Source organism: Pristiophorus japonicus, chromosome 25 (assembly GCF_044704955.1).
Source record: "Pristiophorus japonicus isolate sPriJap1 chromosome 25, sPriJap1.hap1, whole genome shotgun sequence".
Lineage (NCBI taxonomy): Eukaryota > Metazoa > Chordata > Chondrichthyes > Pristiophoridae > Pristiophorus > Pristiophorus japonicus.
The window spans coordinates 30279663-30296587 of record NC_092001.1 but is presented as its reverse complement, the minus strand read 5'-3'; the positions used below and the strand labels follow the sequence as shown (position 1 = coordinate 30296587).

The 16925-nt window shown below is 45.4% G+C and overlaps 10 non-coding genes across 10 annotated transcripts; all 10 read right to left on the bottom strand.

Annotated features, from left to right (window-relative positions):
• Positions 1-780: 780 nt before the first annotated feature.
• On the bottom strand, positions 781-851 carry trnav-cac (transfer RNA valine (anticodon CAC)). The gene has a single exon. It is a non-coding gene; the product is annotated as a tRNA-Val (tRNA).
• A 1403-nt stretch (positions 852-2254) lies between these two features.
• On the bottom strand, positions 2255-2325 carry trnav-cac (transfer RNA valine (anticodon CAC)). Its single transcript has one exon. It is a non-coding gene; the product is annotated as a tRNA-Val (tRNA).
• A 1403-nt stretch (positions 2326-3728) lies between these two features.
• trnav-cac (transfer RNA valine (anticodon CAC)) lies at positions 3729-3799 on the bottom strand. Its single transcript has one exon. It is a non-coding gene; the product is annotated as a tRNA-Val (tRNA).
• A 1403-nt stretch (positions 3800-5202) lies between these two features.
• On the bottom strand, positions 5203-5273 carry trnav-cac (transfer RNA valine (anticodon CAC)). Its single transcript has one exon. It is a non-coding gene; the product is annotated as a tRNA-Val (tRNA).
• Positions 5274-6676: 1403 nt separating this feature from the next.
• trnav-cac (transfer RNA valine (anticodon CAC)) lies at positions 6677-6747 on the bottom strand. Its single transcript has one exon. It is a non-coding gene; the product is annotated as a tRNA-Val (tRNA).
• A 1402-nt stretch (positions 6748-8149) lies between these two features.
• On the bottom strand, positions 8150-8220 carry trnag-ccc (transfer RNA glycine (anticodon CCC)). The gene has a single exon. It is a non-coding gene; the product is annotated as a tRNA-Gly (tRNA).
• Positions 8221-9622: 1402 nt separating this feature from the next.
• Positions 9623-9693, bottom strand: trnag-ccc (transfer RNA glycine (anticodon CCC)). The gene has a single exon. It is a non-coding gene; the product is annotated as a tRNA-Gly (tRNA).
• A 2830-nt stretch (positions 9694-12523) lies between these two features.
• Positions 12524-12594, bottom strand: trnag-ccc (transfer RNA glycine (anticodon CCC)). Its single transcript has one exon. It is a non-coding gene; the product is annotated as a tRNA-Gly (tRNA).
• A 1404-nt stretch (positions 12595-13998) lies between these two features.
• On the bottom strand, positions 13999-14069 carry trnag-ccc (transfer RNA glycine (anticodon CCC)). Its single transcript has one exon. It is a non-coding gene; the product is annotated as a tRNA-Gly (tRNA).
• Positions 14070-15473: 1404 nt separating this feature from the next.
• trnag-ccc (transfer RNA glycine (anticodon CCC)) lies at positions 15474-15544 on the bottom strand. Its single transcript has one exon. It is a non-coding gene; the product is annotated as a tRNA-Gly (tRNA).
• Between the last annotated feature and the right edge of the window lie 1381 nt (positions 15545-16925).

Below are 16925 nucleotides of genomic sequence, written 5' to 3'. Positions count from 1 at the left end.
TCCTTCCTCAGATTAGATGATCATAACTGCACACAATACTCAAGGTCTGGTCTCAGCAAGGTGCTGTACAAGTCTCCATGCTCCGATACCCTAATCTCCTCGCTATGAAGGCCAGCATGACATTTGGCTTCCTTTACTGCATGCTGTACCTGTATGTATGAATGACTTCAACGACAGACGTACCAAAATACCCAGGTCTCAATACCCCTCCGCTTTTACAAATCGGTCAACATTCAGATAACATTCTGCCTTCAAGGTTTTGCCACCAAAGTGGTTAAACTCACACTTATCTTCATTATATGGCATCTGCCATCCACCTAATTTGTCCAATTCCTCTGCAGCCTCCGAGCAGCTCGCACTGCAACCCAGCTTGGTGTGATTTGCAAAGTTGGAGATGTTACATTGATGGAATTATTGAAAATCGCCACAGCTCGAGGAAACGGTACCGCTGCTCCTTTCTGCTCCTCCTTATTGAACTGCCGCCCAGACTTGCTTCCGCTCTTTCAACAGCCGCTCATCTCTGCTGCCGTGCTGCAAACAGCCACTCCTGTGTGTTCTCGCTTTTTAAATTGCCGCTTCCCTCTGCTCGTGCTATTTGAAAAATAACTCAAATCCTTCACTCCCTCACGTTTCAAGCGATCCTCACTGCTCTCGCTCTTTATACCGAAGGATATCTGTGCCCCCGCTCATTTAACAGCCGCTCCTCTCTGTGCACGCTCTTGAAACAGTCGGGAAGTTTAATTTTTAAATACACGCTTTCTGAAATACTTCCATAAACACTGCATTGGCTGGGATTCGAACCCGGGACTCCCGCGTGTGAGGCGAGAATTCTACTACTGAACCACCAATGCTCACATTGCGAGCACATTCAAGTTTAAAGATAGTGAAATTAGTGTTTAATTTTTGTTAATAAAAGGCGAAGAACAACAAAGCATCTCATATTCTGAAGATAGAAACATAGAAACTTAGAAATTGGTGCAGGAGTAGGCCATTCGTCCCTTCCAGCCAGCACCACCATTCAATATGATCATGGCTGAGCATGCAAATTCACTTCTCCTTCCTGATTTCTCTCCATGCCCCTTGATCACTTTAGCCGTAAGGGCCATATCTCACTCTCTTTTGAGTATATCTATCCAACTGGCTTCCACATCTTTCTGTGGTACAGAATTCCACAGGTTCACAATGATCTGAGTGAAGAAGATTCTCCTCGTGTCGGTCCTAAATGGTTTACACTTTATCCTTAGACAGTGACCGCTGGTACTGGGCTTCCTATATTCGGACTGCGGGAACCTTTTTACGCCATCAAACCTGTCCATTTCCGACCAAATTTTAAATGTTTCTATGAGCTCCCCTCTCATTCTTCTAAATTCCAGCGAGTGTAAGCCGAGTCGATCCAGTCTTTCTTCATGTCAGTCCTGCCATCCCTGGAATCAATCTGGTGAATATTCGCTACACTCCCTCAAAAGCAAGAATGTAGTTCCTCAGATTAGATGATCATAACTGCACACAATACTCAAGGTCTGGTCTCAGCAAGGTGCTGTACAAGTCTCCATGCTCCGATACCCTAATCTCCTCGCTATGAAGGCCAGCATGACATTTGGCTTCCTTTTCTGCATGCTGTACCTGTCTGTATGAATGACTTCAACGACAGATGTACCAAAATACCCAGGTCTCAATACCCCTCCGCTTTTACAAATCGGTCAACATTCAGATAACATTCTACCTTCAAGCTTTTGCCACCAAAGTGGATAAACTCACACTTATCTACATTACATAGCATATGCCATCCACCGAATCTGTCCAATTCCTCTGCAGTCTCCGAGCAGCTCGCACTGCAACCCAGCTTGGTGTGATTTGCAAAGTTGGAGATGTTACATTGATGGAATTATTGAAAATCGCCACAGCTCGAGGAAACGGTACCGCCGCTCCTTTCTGCTCCTCCTTATTAAACTGCCGCCCAGACTTGCTCCCGCTCTTTCAACACCCGCTCATCTCTGCTGCCGTGCTGCAAACAGCCACTCCTGTGTGTTCTCGCTTTTTAAATTGCCGCTTCCCTCTGCTCGTGCTATTTGAAAAATAACTCAAATCCTTTACTCCCTCACGTTACAAGCGATCCATACTGCTCCCGCTCTTTATACCGAAGGATATCTGTGCCCCCGCTCATTTAACAGCCGCTCCTCTCTGTGTACGCTCTTGAAACAGTCGGGAAGTTTAATTTTTAAATACACGCTTTCTGAAATACTTCCATAAACACTGCATTGGCCGGGATTCGAACCCGGGACTCCCGCGTGTGAGGCGAGAATTCTACTACTGAACCACCAATGCTCACATTCCGAGCACATTCAAGTTTAAAGATAGTGCAATTAGTGTTTAATTTTTGTTAATAAAAGGCGAAGAACAACAAAGCACCTCATATTCTGAAGATAGAAACATAGAAACTTAGAAATTGGTGCAGCAGTAGGCCATTGGTCCCTTCCAGCCAGCACCACCATTCAATATGATCATGGCTGTGCATGCAACTTCACTTCCCCTTCCTGATTTCTCTCCATGCCCCTTGATCACTTTAGCCGGAAGGGCCATATCTCATTCTCTTTTGAGTATATCTATCCAACTGGCTTCCACATCTTTCTGTGGTACAGAATTCCACAGGTTCACAATGATCTGAGTGAAGAAGATTCTCCTCGTGTCGGTCCTAAATGGTTTACACTTTTTCCTTAGACAGTGACCGCTGGTACTGGGCTTCCTTTATTCGGACTGCGGGAACCTTTTTACGCCATCAAACCTGTCCATTCCCGACCAAATTTTAAATGTTTCTATGAGCTCCCCTCTCATTCTTCTAAATTCCAGCGAGTGTAAGCCGAGTCGATCCAGTCTTTCTTCATGTGAGTCCTGCCATCCCTGGAATCAATCTGGTGAATATTCGCTACACTCCCTTAAAAGCAAGAATGTCCTTCCTCAGATTAGATGATCATAACTGCACACAATACTCAAGGTCTGGTCTCAGCAAGGTGCTGTACAAGTCTCCATGCTCCGATACCCTAATCTCCTCGCTATGAAGGCCAGCATGACATTTGGCTTCCTTTACTGCATGCTGTACCTGTATGTATGAATGACTTCAACGACCGATGTACCAAAATACCCAGGTCTCAATACCCCTCCGCTTTTACAAATCGGTCAACATTCAGATAACATTCTACCTTCAAGGTTTTGCCACCAAAGTGGATAAACTCACACTTATCTTCAGTATATGGCATCTGCCATCCACCTAATCTGTCCAATTCCTCTGCAGCCTCCTCGCAGCTCGCACTGCAACCCAGCTTGGTGTGATTTGCAAAGTTGGAGATGTTACATTGATGGAATTATTGAAAATCGCCACAGCTCGAGGAAACGGTACCGCCGCTCCTTTCTGCTCCTCCTTATTAAACTGCCGCCCAGACTTGCTCCCGCTCTTTCAACACCCGCTCATCTCTGCTGCCGTGCTGCAAACAGCCACTCCTGTGTGTTCTCGCTTTTTAAATTGCCGCTTCCCTCTGCTCGTGCTATTTGAAAAATAACTCAAATCCTTTACTCCCTCACGTTACAAGCGATCCATACTGCTCCCGCTCTTTATACAGAAGGATATCTGTGCCCCCGCTCATTTAACAGCCGCTCCTCTCTGTGTACGCTGTTGAAACAGTCGGGAAGTTTAATTTTTAAATACACGCTTTCTGAAATACTTCCATAAACACTGTATTGGCCGGGATTCGAACCCGGGACTCCCGCGTGTGAGGCGAGAATTCTACTACTGAACCACCAATGCTCACATTACGAGCACATTCAAGTTTAAAGATAGTGCAATTAGTGTTTAATTTTTGTTAATAAAAGGCGAAGAACAACAAAGCATCTCATATTCTGAAGATAGAAACATAGAAACTTAGAAATTGGTGCAGGAGTAGGCCATTCGTCCCTTCCAGCCAGCACCACCATTCAATATGATCATGGCTGTGCATGCAACTTCACTTCCCCTTCCTGATTTCTCTCCATGCCCCTTGATCACTTTAGCCGTAAGGGCCATATCTCTCTCTCTTTTGAGTATATCTATCCAACTGGCTTCCACATCTTTCTGTGGTACAGAATTCCACAGGTTCACAATGATCTGAGTGAAGAAGTTTCTCCTCGTGTCGATCCTAAATGGTTTACACTTTATCCTTAGACAGTGACCGCTGGTACTGGGCTTCCTTTATTCGGACTGCGGGGACCTTTTTACGCCATCAAACCTGTCCATTCCCGACCAAATTTTAAATGTTTCTATGAGCTCCCCTCTCATTCTTCTAAATTCCAGCGAGTGTAAGCCGAGTCGATCCAGTCTTTCTTCATGTCAGTCCTGCCATCCCTGGAATCAATCTGGAGAATATTCGCTACACTCCCTCAAAAGCAAGAATGTCCTTCCTCAGATTAGATGATCATAACTGCACACAATACTCAAGGTCTGGTCTCAGCAAGGTGCTGTACAAGTCTCCATGCTCCGATACCCTAATCTCCTCGCTATGAAGGCCAGCATGACATTTGGCTTCCTTCACTGCATGCTGTACCTGTATGTATGAATGACTTCAACGACAGATGTACCAAAATACCTAGGTCTCAATACCCCTCCGCTTTTACAAATCGGTCAACATTCAGATAACATTCTGCCTTCAAGGTTTTGCCACCAAAGTGGTAAAACTCACACTTATCTTCATTATATGGCATCTGCCATCCACCTAATTTGTCCAATTCCTCTGCAGCCTCCGAGCAGCTCGCACTGCAACCCAGCTTGGTGTGATTTGCAAAGTTGGAGATGTTACATTGATGGAATTATTGAAAATCGCCACAGCTCGAGGAAACGGTACCGCTGCTCCTTTCTGCTCCTCCTTATTGAACTGCCGCCCAGACTTGCTTCCGCTCTTTCAACAGCCGCTCATCTCTGCTGCCGTGCTGCAAACAGCCACTCCTGTGTGTTCTCGCTTTTTAAATTGCCGCTTCCCTCTGCTCGTGCTATTTGAAAAATAACTCAAATCCTTCACTCCCTCACGTTTCAAGCGATCCTCACTGCTCTCGCTCTTTATACCGAAGGATATCTGTGCCCCCGCTCATTTAACAGCCGCTCCTCTCTGTGCACGCTCTTGAAACAGTCGGGAAGTTTAATTTTTAAATACACGCTTTCTGAAATACTTCCATAAACACTGCATTGGCTGGGATTCGAACCCGGGACTCCCGCGTGTGAGGCGAGAATTCTACTACTGAACCACCAATGCTCACATTGCGAGCACATTCAGGTTTAAAGATAGTGAAATTAGTGTTTAATTTTTGTTAATAAAAGGCGAAGAACAACAAAGCATCTCATATTCTGAAGATAGAAACATAGAAACTTAGAAATTGGTGCAGGAGTAGGCCATTCGTCCCTTCCAGCCAGCACCACCATTCAATATGATCATGGCTGTGCATGCAACTTCACTTCCCCTTCCTGATTTCTCTCCATGCCCCTTGATCACTTTAGCCGTAAGGGCCATATCTCTCTCTCTTTTGAGTATATCTATCCAACTGGCTTCCACATCTTTCTGTGGTACAGAATTCCACTTGTTCACAATGATCTGAGTGAAGAAGTTTCTCCTCGTGTCGGTCCTAAATGGTTTACACTTTATCCTTAGACAGTGACCGCTGGTACTGGGCTTCCTTTATTCGGACTGCGGGGACCTTTTTACGCCATCAAACCTGTCCATTCCCGACCAAATTTTAAATGTTTCTATGAGCTCCCCTCTCATTCTTCTAAATTCCAGCGAGTGTAAGCCGAGTCGATCCAGTCTTTCTTCATGTCAGTCCTGCCATCCCTGGAATCAATCTGGAGAATATTCGCTACACTCCCTCAAAAGCAAGAATGTCCTTCCTCAGATTAGATGATCATAACTGCACACAATACTCAAGGTCTGGTCTCAGCAAGGTGCTGTACAAGTCTCCATGCTCCGATACCCTAATCTCCTCGCTATGAAGGCCAGCATGACATTTGGCTTCCTTTACTGCATGCTGTACCTGTATGTATGAATGACTTCAACGACAGATGTACCAAAATACCCAGGTCTCAATACCCCTCCGCTTTTACAAATCGGTCAACATTCAGATAACATTCTGCCTTCAAGGTTTTGCCACCAAAGTGGTTAAACTCACACTTATCTTCATTATATGGCATCTGCCATCCACCTAATTTGTCCAATTCCTCTGCAGCCTCCGAGCAGCTCGCACTGCAACCCAGCTTGGTGTGATTTGCAAAGTTGGAGATGTTACATTGATGGAATTATTGAAAATCGCCACAGCTCGAGGAAACGGTACCGCTGCTCCTTTCTGCTCCTCCTTATTGAACTGCCGCCCAGACTTGCTTCCGCTCTTTCAACAGCCGCTCATCTCTGCTGCCGTGCTGCAAACAGCCACTCCTGTGTGTTCTCGCTTTTTAAATTGCCGCTTCCCTCTGCTCGTGCTATTTGAAAAATAACTCAAATCCTTCACTCCCTCACGTTTCAAGCGATCCTCACTGCTCTCGCTCTTTATACCGAAGGATATCTGTGCCCCCGCTCATTTAACAGCCGCTCCTCTCTGTGCACGCTCTTGAAACAGTCGGGAAGTTTAATTTTTAAATACACGCTTTCTGAAATACTTCCATAAACACTGCATTGGCTGGGATTCGAACCCGGGACTCCCGCGTGTGAGGCGAGAATTCTACTACTGAACCACCAATGCTCACATTCCGAGCACATTCAAGTTTAAAGATAGTGAAATTAGTGTTTAATTTTTGTTAATAAAAGGCGAAGAACAACAAAGCATCTCATATTCTGAAGATAGAAACATAGAAACTTAGAAATTGGTGCAGGAGTAGGCCATTCGTCCCTTCCAGCCAGCACCACCATTCAATATGATCATGGCTGTGCATGCAACTTCACTTCCCCTTCCTGATTTCTCTCCATGCCCCTTGATCACTTTAGCCGTAAGGGCCATATCTCACTCTCTTTTGAGTATATCTATCCAACTGGCTTCCACATCTTTCTGTGGTACAGAATTCCACAGGTTCACAATGATCTGAGTGAAGAAGATTCTCCTCGTGTCGGTCCTAAATCGTTTACACTTTATCCTTAGACAGTGACCGCTGGTACTGGGCTTCCTTTATTCGGACTGCGGGGACCTTTTTACGCCATCAAACCTGTCCATTTCCGACCAAATTTTAAATGTTTCTATGAGCTCCCCTCTCATTCTTCTAAATTCCAGCGAGTGTAAACCGAGTCGATCCAGTCTTTCTTCATGTCAGTCCTGCCATCCCTGGAATCAATCTGGTGAATATTCGCTACACTCCCTCAAAAGCAAGAATGTCCTTCCTCAGATTAGATGATCATAACTGCACACAATACTCAAGGTCTGGTCTCAGCAAGGTGCTGTACAAGTCTCCATGCTCCGATACCCTAATCTCCTCGCTATGAAGGCCAGCATGACATTTGGCTTCCTTTACTGCATGCTGTACCTGTATGTATGAATGACTTCAACGACAGATGTACCAAAATACCCAGGTCTCAATACCCCTCCGCTTTTACAAATCGGTCAACATTCAGATAACATTCTACCTTCAAGCTTTTGCCACCAAAGTGGATAAACTCACACTTATCTACATTACATAGCATCTGCCATCCACCTAATCTGTCCAATCCCTCTGCAGCCTCCGAGCAGCTCGCACTGCAACCCAGCTTGGTGTGATTTGCAAAGTTGGAGATGTTACATTGAAGGAATTATTGAAAATCGCCACAGCTCGAGGAAACGGTACCGCCGCTCCTTTCTGCTCCTCCTTATTAAACTGCCGCCCAGACTTGCTCCCGCTCTTTCAACACCCGCTCATCTCTGCTGCCGTGCTGCAAACAGCCACTCCTGCGTGTTCTCGCTTTTTAAATTGCCGCTTCCCTCTGCTCGTGCTGTTTGAAAAATAACTCAAATCCTTTGGTCCCTCACGTTGCAAGCGATCCTCACTGCTCCCACTCTTTATACCGAAGGATATCTGTGCCCCCGCTCATTTAACAGCCGCTCCTCTCTGTGTACGCTTTGAAACAGTCGGGAAGTTTAATTTTTAAATACACGCTTTCTGAAATACTTCCATAAACACTGCATTGGCCGGGAATCGAACCCAGGTCACCCGCATGGGAAGCGAGAACTCTACCCCTGAACCACCAATGCTCACATTACAAGCACATTCAAGTTTAAAGATAGTGCAATTAGTGTTTAATTTTTGCTAATAAAAGGCGAAGAACAACAAATCACCTCATATTCTGAAGATAGAAACATAGAAACTTAGAAATTGGTGCAGGAGTAGGCCATTCGTCCCTTCCAGCCAGCACCACCATTCAATATGATCATGGCTGAGCATGCAACTTCACTTCCCCTTCCTGATTTCTCTCCATGCCCCTTGATCACTTTAGCCCTAAGGGCCATATCTCACTCTCTTTTGAGTATATCTATCCAACTGGCTTCCACATCTTTCTGTGGTACAGAATTCCACAGGTTCACATTGATCTGAGTGAAGAAGATTCTCCTCGTGTCGGTCCTAAATGGTTTACACTTTATCCTTAGACAGTGACCGCTGGTACTGGGCTTCCTTTATTCGGACTGCGGGAACCTTTTTACGCCATCAAACCTGTCCATTCCCGACCAAATTTTAAATGTTTCTTGGAGCTCCCCTCTCATTCTTCTAAATTCCAGCGAGTATAAGCCTAGTCGATCCAGTCTTTCTTCATGTCAGTCCTGCCATCCCTGGAATCAATCTGGTGAATATTCGCTACACTCCCTCAAAAGCAAGAATGTCCTTCCTCAGATTAGATGATCATAACTGCACACAATACTCAAGGTCTGGTCTCAGCAAGGTGCTGTACAAGTCTCCATGCTCCGATACCCTAATCTCCTCGCTATCAAGGCCAGCATGACATTTGGCTTCCTTTACTGCATGCTGTACCTGTATGTATGAATGACTTCAACGACTGATGTACCAAAATACCCAGGTCTCAATACCCCTCCGCTTTTACAAATCGGTCAACATTCAGATAACATTCTACCTTCAAGGTTTTGCCACCAAAGTGGATAAACTCACACTTATCTTCATTATATGGCATCTGCCATCCACCTAATCTGTCCAATTCCGCTGCAGCCTCCGAGCAGCTCGCACTGCAACCCAGCTTGGTGTGATTTGCAAAGTTGGAGATATTACATTGATGGAATTATTGAAAATCGCCACAGCTCGAGGAAACGGTACCGCCGCTCCATTCTGCTCCTCCTTATTAAACTGCCGCCCAGACTTGCTCCCGCTCTTTCAACACCCGCTCATCTCTGCTGCCGTGCTGCAACAGCCACTCCTGTGTGTTCTCGCTTTTTAAATTGCCGCTTCCCTCTGCTCGTGCTATTTGAAAAATAACTCAAATCCTTTACTCCCTCACGTTACAAGCGATCCTCACTGCTCCCACTCTTTATACCGAAGGATATCTGTGCCCACGCTCATTTAACAGCCGCTCCTCTCTGTGTCCGCTCTTGAAACAGTCGGGAAGTTTAATTTTTAAATACACGCTTTCTGAAATACTTCCATAAACACTGCATTGGCCGGGAATCGAACCCGGGTCTCCCGCGTGGGAGGCGAGAATTCTACCCCTGAACCATCAATGCTCACATTACGAGCACATTCAAGTTTAAAGATAGTGAAATTAGTGTTTAATTTTTGTTAATAAAAGGCGAAGAACAAAAAGCACCTCATATTCTGAAGATAGAAACATAGAAACTTATAAAGTAGGTGCAGGAGTAGGCCATTCGTCCCTTCCAGCCAGCACCACCATTCAATATGATCATGGCTGAGCATGCAACTTCACTTCCCCTTCCTGATTTCTCTCCATGCCCCTTGATCACTTTAGCCCTAAGGGCCATATCTCACTCTGTTTTGAGTATATCTATCCAACTGGCTTCCACATCTTTCTGTGGTACAGAATTCCACAGGTTCACATTGATCTGAGTGAAGAAGATTCTCCTCGTGTCGGTCCTAAATGGTTTACACTTTATCCTTAGACAGTGACCGCTGGTACTGGGCTTCCTTTATTCGGACTGCGGGAACCTTTTTACGCCATCAAACCTGTCCATTCCCGACCAAATTTTAAATGTTTCTTGGAGCTCCCCTCTCATTCTTCTAAATTCCAGCGAGAATAAGCCTAGTCGATCCAGTCTTTCTTCATGTCAGTCCTGCCATCCCTGGAATCAATCTGGTGAATATTCGCTACACTGCCTCAAAAGCAAGAATGTCCTTCCTCAGATTAGATGATCATAACTGCACACAATACTCAAGGTCTGGTCTCAGCAAGGTGCTGTACAAGTCTCCATGCTCCGATACCCTAATCTCCTCGCTATGAAGGCCAGCATGACATTTGGCTTCCTTTACTGCATGCTGTACCTGTATGTATGAATGACTTCAACGACTGATGTACCAAAATACCCAGGTCTCAATACCCCTCCGCTTTTACAAATCGGTCAACATTCAGATAACATTCTACCTTCAAGATTTTGCCACCAAAGTGGATAAACTCACACTTATCTTCATTATATGGCATCTGCCATCCACCTAATCTGTCCAATTCCGCTGCAGCCTCCTAGCAGCTCGCAATGCAACCCAGCTTGGTGTGATTTGCAAAGTTGGAGATATTACATTGATGGAATTATTGAAAATCGCCACAGCTCGAGGAAACGGTACCGCCGCTCCTTTCTGCTCCTCCTTATTAAACTACCGCCCAGACTTGCTCCCGCTCTTTCAACACCCGCTCATCTCTGCTGCCGTGCTGCAAACAGCCACTCCTGTGTGTTCACGCTTTTTAAATTGCCGCTTCCCTCTGCTCGTGCTATTTGAAAAATAACTCAAATCCTTTGCTCCCTCACGTTACAAGCGATCCTCACTGCTCCCGCTCTTTATACCGAAGGATATCTGTGCCCCCGCTCATTTAACAGCCGCTCCTCTCTGTGTGCGCTCTTGAAACAGTCGGGAAGTTTAATTTTGAAATACACGCTTTCTGAAATACTTCCATAAGAGAACTCTACCCCTGAACCACCAATGCTCACATTACGAGCACATTCAAGTTTAAAGATAGTGCAATTAGTGTTTAATTTTTGCTAATAAAAGGCGAAGAACAACAAATCACCTCATATTCTGAAGATAGAAACATAGAAACTTAGAAATTGGTGCAGGAGTAGGCCATTCGTCCCTTCCAGCCAGCACCACCATTCAATATGATCATGGCTGAGCATGCAACTTCACTTCCCCTTCCTGATTTCTCTCCATGCCCCTTGATCACTTTAGCCGTAAGGGCCATATCTCACTCTCTTTTGAGTATATCTATCCAACTGGCTTCCACATCTTTCTGTGGTACAGAATTCCACAGGTTCACAATGATCTGAGTGAAGAAGATTCTCCTCGTGTCGGTCCTAAATGGTTTACACTTTATCCTTAGACAGTGACCGCTGGTACTGGGCTTCCTTTATTCGGACTGCGGGAACCTTTTTACGCCATCAAACCTGTCCATTCCCGACCAAATTTTAAATGTTTCTATGAGCTCCCCTCTCATTCTTCTAAATTCCAGCGAGTATAAGCCTAGTCGATCCAGTCTTTCTTCATGTCAGTCCTGCCATCCCTGGAATCAATCTCGTGAATATTCGCTACACTCCCTCAAAAGCAAGAATGTGCTTCCTCAGATTAGATGATCATAACTGCACACAATACTCAAGGTCTGGTCTCAGCAAGGTGCTGTACAAGTCTCCATGCTCCGATACCCTAATCTCCTCGCTATGAAGGCCAACTTGACATTTGGCTTCCTTTACTGCATGCTGTACCTGTATGTATGAATGACTTCAACGACTGATGTACCAAAATACCCAGGTCTCAATACCCCTCCGCTTTTACAAATCGGTCAACATTCAGATAACATTCTACCTTCAAGGTTTTGCCACCAAAGTGGATAAACTCACACTTATCTTCATTATATGGCATCTGCCATCCACCTAATCTGTCCAATTCCGCTGCAGCCTCCTAGCAGCTCGCAATGCAACCCAGCTTGGTGTGATTTGCAAAGTTGGAGATATTACATTGATGGAATTATTGAAAATCGCCACAGCTCGAGGAAACGGTACCGCCGCTCCTTTCTGCTCCTCCTTATTAAACTGCCGCCCAGACTTGCTCCCGCTCTTTCAACACCCGCTCATCTCTGCTGCCGTGCTGCAAACAGCCACTCCTGTGTGTTCTCGCTTTTTAAATTGCCGCTTCCCTCTGCTCGTGCTATTTGAAAAATAACTCAAATCCTTTGCTCCCTCACGTTACAAGCGATCCTCACTGCTCCCGCTCTTTATACCGAAGGATATCTGTGCCCCCGCTCATTTAACAGTCGCTCATCTCTGTGTGCGCTCTTGAAACAGTCGGGAAGTTTAATTTTGAAATACACGCTTTCTGAAATACTTCCATAAACACTGCATTGGCCGGGAATCGAACCCGGGTCTCCCGCGTGGGAGGCGAGAATTCTACCCCTGAACCACCAATGCTCACATTACGAGCACATTCAAGTTTAAAGATAGTGCAATTAGTGTTTAATTTTTGTTAATAAAAGGCGAAGAACAACAAAGCACCTCATATTCTGAAGATAGAAACATAGAAACTTAGAAAGTAGGTGCAGGAGTAGGCCATTCGTCCCTTCCAGCCAGCACCACCTTTCAATATGATCATGGCTGAGCATGCAACTTCACTTCCCCTTCCTGATTTCTCTCCATGCCCCTTGATCACTTTAGCCCGAAGGGCCATATCTCACTCTCTTTTGAGTATATCTATCCAACTGGCTTCCACATCTTTCTGTGGCACAGAATTCCACAGGTTCACAATGATCTGAGTGAAGAAGATTCTCCTCGTGTCGGTCCTAAATGGTTTACACTTTATCCTTAGACAGTGACCGCTGGTGCTGGGCTTCCTTTATTCGGAATGCGGGAACCTTTTTACGCCATCAAACCTGTCCATTCCCGACCAAATTTTAAATGTTTCTATGAGCTCCCCTCTCATTCTTCTAAATTCCAGCGAGTATAATCCTAGTCGATCCAGTCTTTCTTCATGTCAGTCCTGCCATCCCTGGAATCAATCTGGTGAATATTCGCTACACTCCCTCAAAAGCAAGAATGTCCTTCCTCAGATTAGATGATCATAACTGCACACAATACTCAAGGTCTGGTCTCAGCAAGGTGCTGTACAAGTCTCCATGCTCCGATACCCTAATCTCCTCGCTATGAAGGCCAGCATGACATTTGGCTTCCTTTACTGCATGCTGTACCTGTATGTATGAATGACTTCAACGACTGATGTACCAAAATACCCAGGTCCCAATACCCCTCCGCTTTTACAAATCGGTCAACATTCAGATAACATTCTACCTTCAAGGTTTTGCCACCAAAGTGGATAAACTCACACTTATCTTCATTATATGGCATCTGCCATCCACCTAATCTGTCCAATTCCGCTGCAGCCTCCGAGCAGCTCGCACTGCAACCCAGCTTGGTGTGATTTGCAAAGTTGGAGATATTACATTGATGGAATTATTGAAAATCGCCACAGCTCGAGGAAACGGTACCGCCGCTCCTTTCTGCTCCTCCTTATTAAACTGCCGCCCAGACTTGCTCCCGCTCTTTCAACACCCGCTCATCTCTGCTGCCGTGCTGCAAACAGCCACTCCTGTGTGTTCTCGCTTTTTAAATTGCCGCTTCCCTCTGCTCGTGCTATTTAAAAAATAACTCAAATCCTTTACTCCCTCACGTTACAAGCGATCCTCACTGCTCCCGCTCTTTATACCGAAGGATATCTGTGCCCACGCTCATTTAACAGCCGCTCCTCTTTGTGTCCGCTCTTGAAACAGTCGGGAAGTTTAATTTTTAAATACATGCTTTCTGAAATACTTCCATAAACACTGCATTGGCCAGGAATCGAACCCGGGTCTCCCGCGTGGGAGGCGAGAATTCTACCCCTGAACCACCAATGCTCACATTACGAGCACATTCAAGTTTAAAGATAGTGCAATTAGTGTTTAATTTTTGTTAATAAAAGGCGAAGAACAACAAAGCACCTCATATTCTGAAGATAGAAACATAGAAACTTAGAAAGTAGGTGCAGGAGTAGGCCATTCGTCCCTTCCAGCCAGCACCACCATTCAATATGATCATGGCTGAGCATGCAACTTCACTTCCCCTTCCTGATTTCTCTCCATGCCCCTTGATCACTTTAGCCGTAAGGGCCATATCTCACTCTCTTTTGAGTATATCTATCCAACTGGCTTCCACATCTTTCTGTGGCACAGAATTCCACAGGTTCACAATGATCTGAGTGAAGAAGATTCTCCTCGTGTCGGTCCTAAATGGTTTACACTTTATCCTTAGACAGTGACCGCTGGTGCTGGGCTTCCTTTATTCGGAATGTGGGAACCTTTTTACGCCATCAAACCTGTCCATTCCCGACCAAATTTTAAATGTTTCTATGAGCTCCCCTCTCATTCTTCTAAATTCCAGCGAGTATAAGCCTAGTCGATCCAGTCTTTCTTCATGTCAGTCCTGCCATCCCTGGAATCAATCTGGTGAATATTCGCTACACTCCCTCAAAAGCAAGAATGTCCTTCCTCAGATTAGATGATCATAACTGCACACAATACTCAAGGTCTGGTCTCAGCAAGGTGCTGTACAAGTCTCCATGCTCCGATACCCTAATCTCCTCGCTATGAAGGCCAGCATGACATTTGGCTTCCTTTACTGCATGCTGGAGCTGTATGTATGAATGACTTCAACGACTGATGTACCAAAATACCCAGGTCTCAATACCCCTCCGCTTTTACAAATCGGTCAACATTCAGATAACATTCTACCTTCAAGGTTTTGCCACCAAAGTGGATAACCTCACACTTATCTTCATTATATGGCATCTGTCATCCACCGAATCTGTCCAATTCCGCTGCAGCCTCCTAGCAGCTCGCAATGCAACCCAGCTTGGTGTGATTTGCAAAGTTGGAGATATTACATTGATGGAATTATTGAAAATCGCCACAGCTCGAGGAAACGGTACCGCCGCTCCTTTCTGCTCCTCCTTATTAAACTGCCGCCCAGACTTGCTCCCACTCTTTCAACACCCGCTCATCTCTGCTGCCGTGCTGCAAACAGCCACTCCTGTGTGTTCTCGCTTTTTAAATTGCCGCTTCCCTCTGCTCGTGCTATTTGAAAAATAACTCAAATTCTTTACTCCCTCACGTTACAAGCGATCCTCACTGCTCCCGCTCTTTATACCGAAGGATATCTGTGCCCACGCTCATTTAACAGCCGCTCCTCTCTGTGTCCGCTCTTGAAACAGTCGGGAAGTTTAATTTTTAAATACACGCTTTCTGAAATACTTCCATAAACACTGCATTGGCCGGGAATCGAACCCGGGTCTCCGGCGTGGGAGGCGAAAACTCTACCCCTGAACCACCAATGCTCACATTACGAGCACATTCAAGTTTAAAGATAGTGCAATTAGTGTTTAATTTTTGCTAACAAAAGGCGAAGAACAACAAATCACCTCATATTCTGAAGATAGAAACATAGAAACTTAGAAATTGGTGCAGGAGTAGGCCATTCGTCCCTTCCAGCCAGCATCACCATTCAATATGATCATGGCTGAGCATGCAACTTCACTTCCCCTTCCTGATTTCTCTCCATGCTCCTTGATCACTTTAGCCCTAAGGGCCATATCTCACTCTCTTTTGAGTATATCTATCCAACTGGCTTCCACATCTTTCTGTGGTACAGAATTCCACAGGTTCACATTGATCTGAGTGAAGAAGATTCTCCTCGTGTCGGTCCTAAATGATTTACACTTTATCCTTAGACAGTGACCGCTGGTACTGGGCTTCCTTTATTCGGACTGCGGGAACCTTTTTATGCCATCAAAACTGTCCATTCCCGACCAAATTTTAAATGTTTCTTGGAGCTCCCCTCTCATTCTTCTAAATTCCAGCGAGTATAAGCCTAGTCGATCCAGTCTTTCTTCATGTCAGTCCTGCCATCCCTGGAATCAATCTGGTGAATATTCGCTACACTCCCTCAAAAGCAAGAATGTCCTTCCTCAGATTAGATGATCATAACTGCACACAATACTCAAGGTCTGGTCTCAGCAAGGTGCTGTACAAGTCTCCATGCTCCGATACCCTAATCTCCTCGCTATCAAGGCCAGCATGACATTTGGCTTCCTTTGCTGCATGCTGTACCTGTATGTATGAATGACTTCAACGACTGATGTACCAAAATACCCAGGTCTCAATACCCCTCCGCTTTTACAAATCGGTCAACATTCAGATAACATTCTACCTTCAAGGTTTTGCCACCAAAGTGGATAAACTCACACTTATCTTCATTATATGGCATCTGCCATCCACCTAATCTGTCCAATTCCGCTGCAGCCTCCGAGCAGCTCGCACTGCAACCCAGCTTGGTGTGATTTGCAAAGTTGGAGATATTACATTGATGGAATTATTGAAAATCGCCACAGCTCGAGGAAACGGTACCGCCGCTCCTTTCTGCTCCTCCTTATTAAACTGCCGCCCAGACTTGCTCCCGCTCTTTCAACACCCGCTCATCTCTGCTGCCGTGCTGCAACAGCCACTCCTGTGTGTTCTCGCTTTTTAAATTGCCGCTTCCCTCTGCTCGTGCTATTTGAAAAATAACTCAAATCCTTTACTCCCTCACGTTACAAGCGATCCTCACTGCTCCCGCTCTTTATACCGAAGGATATCTGTGCCCACGCTCATTTAACAGCCGCTCCTCTCTGTGTGCGCTCTTGAAACAGTCGGGAAGTTTAATTTTTAAATACACGCTTT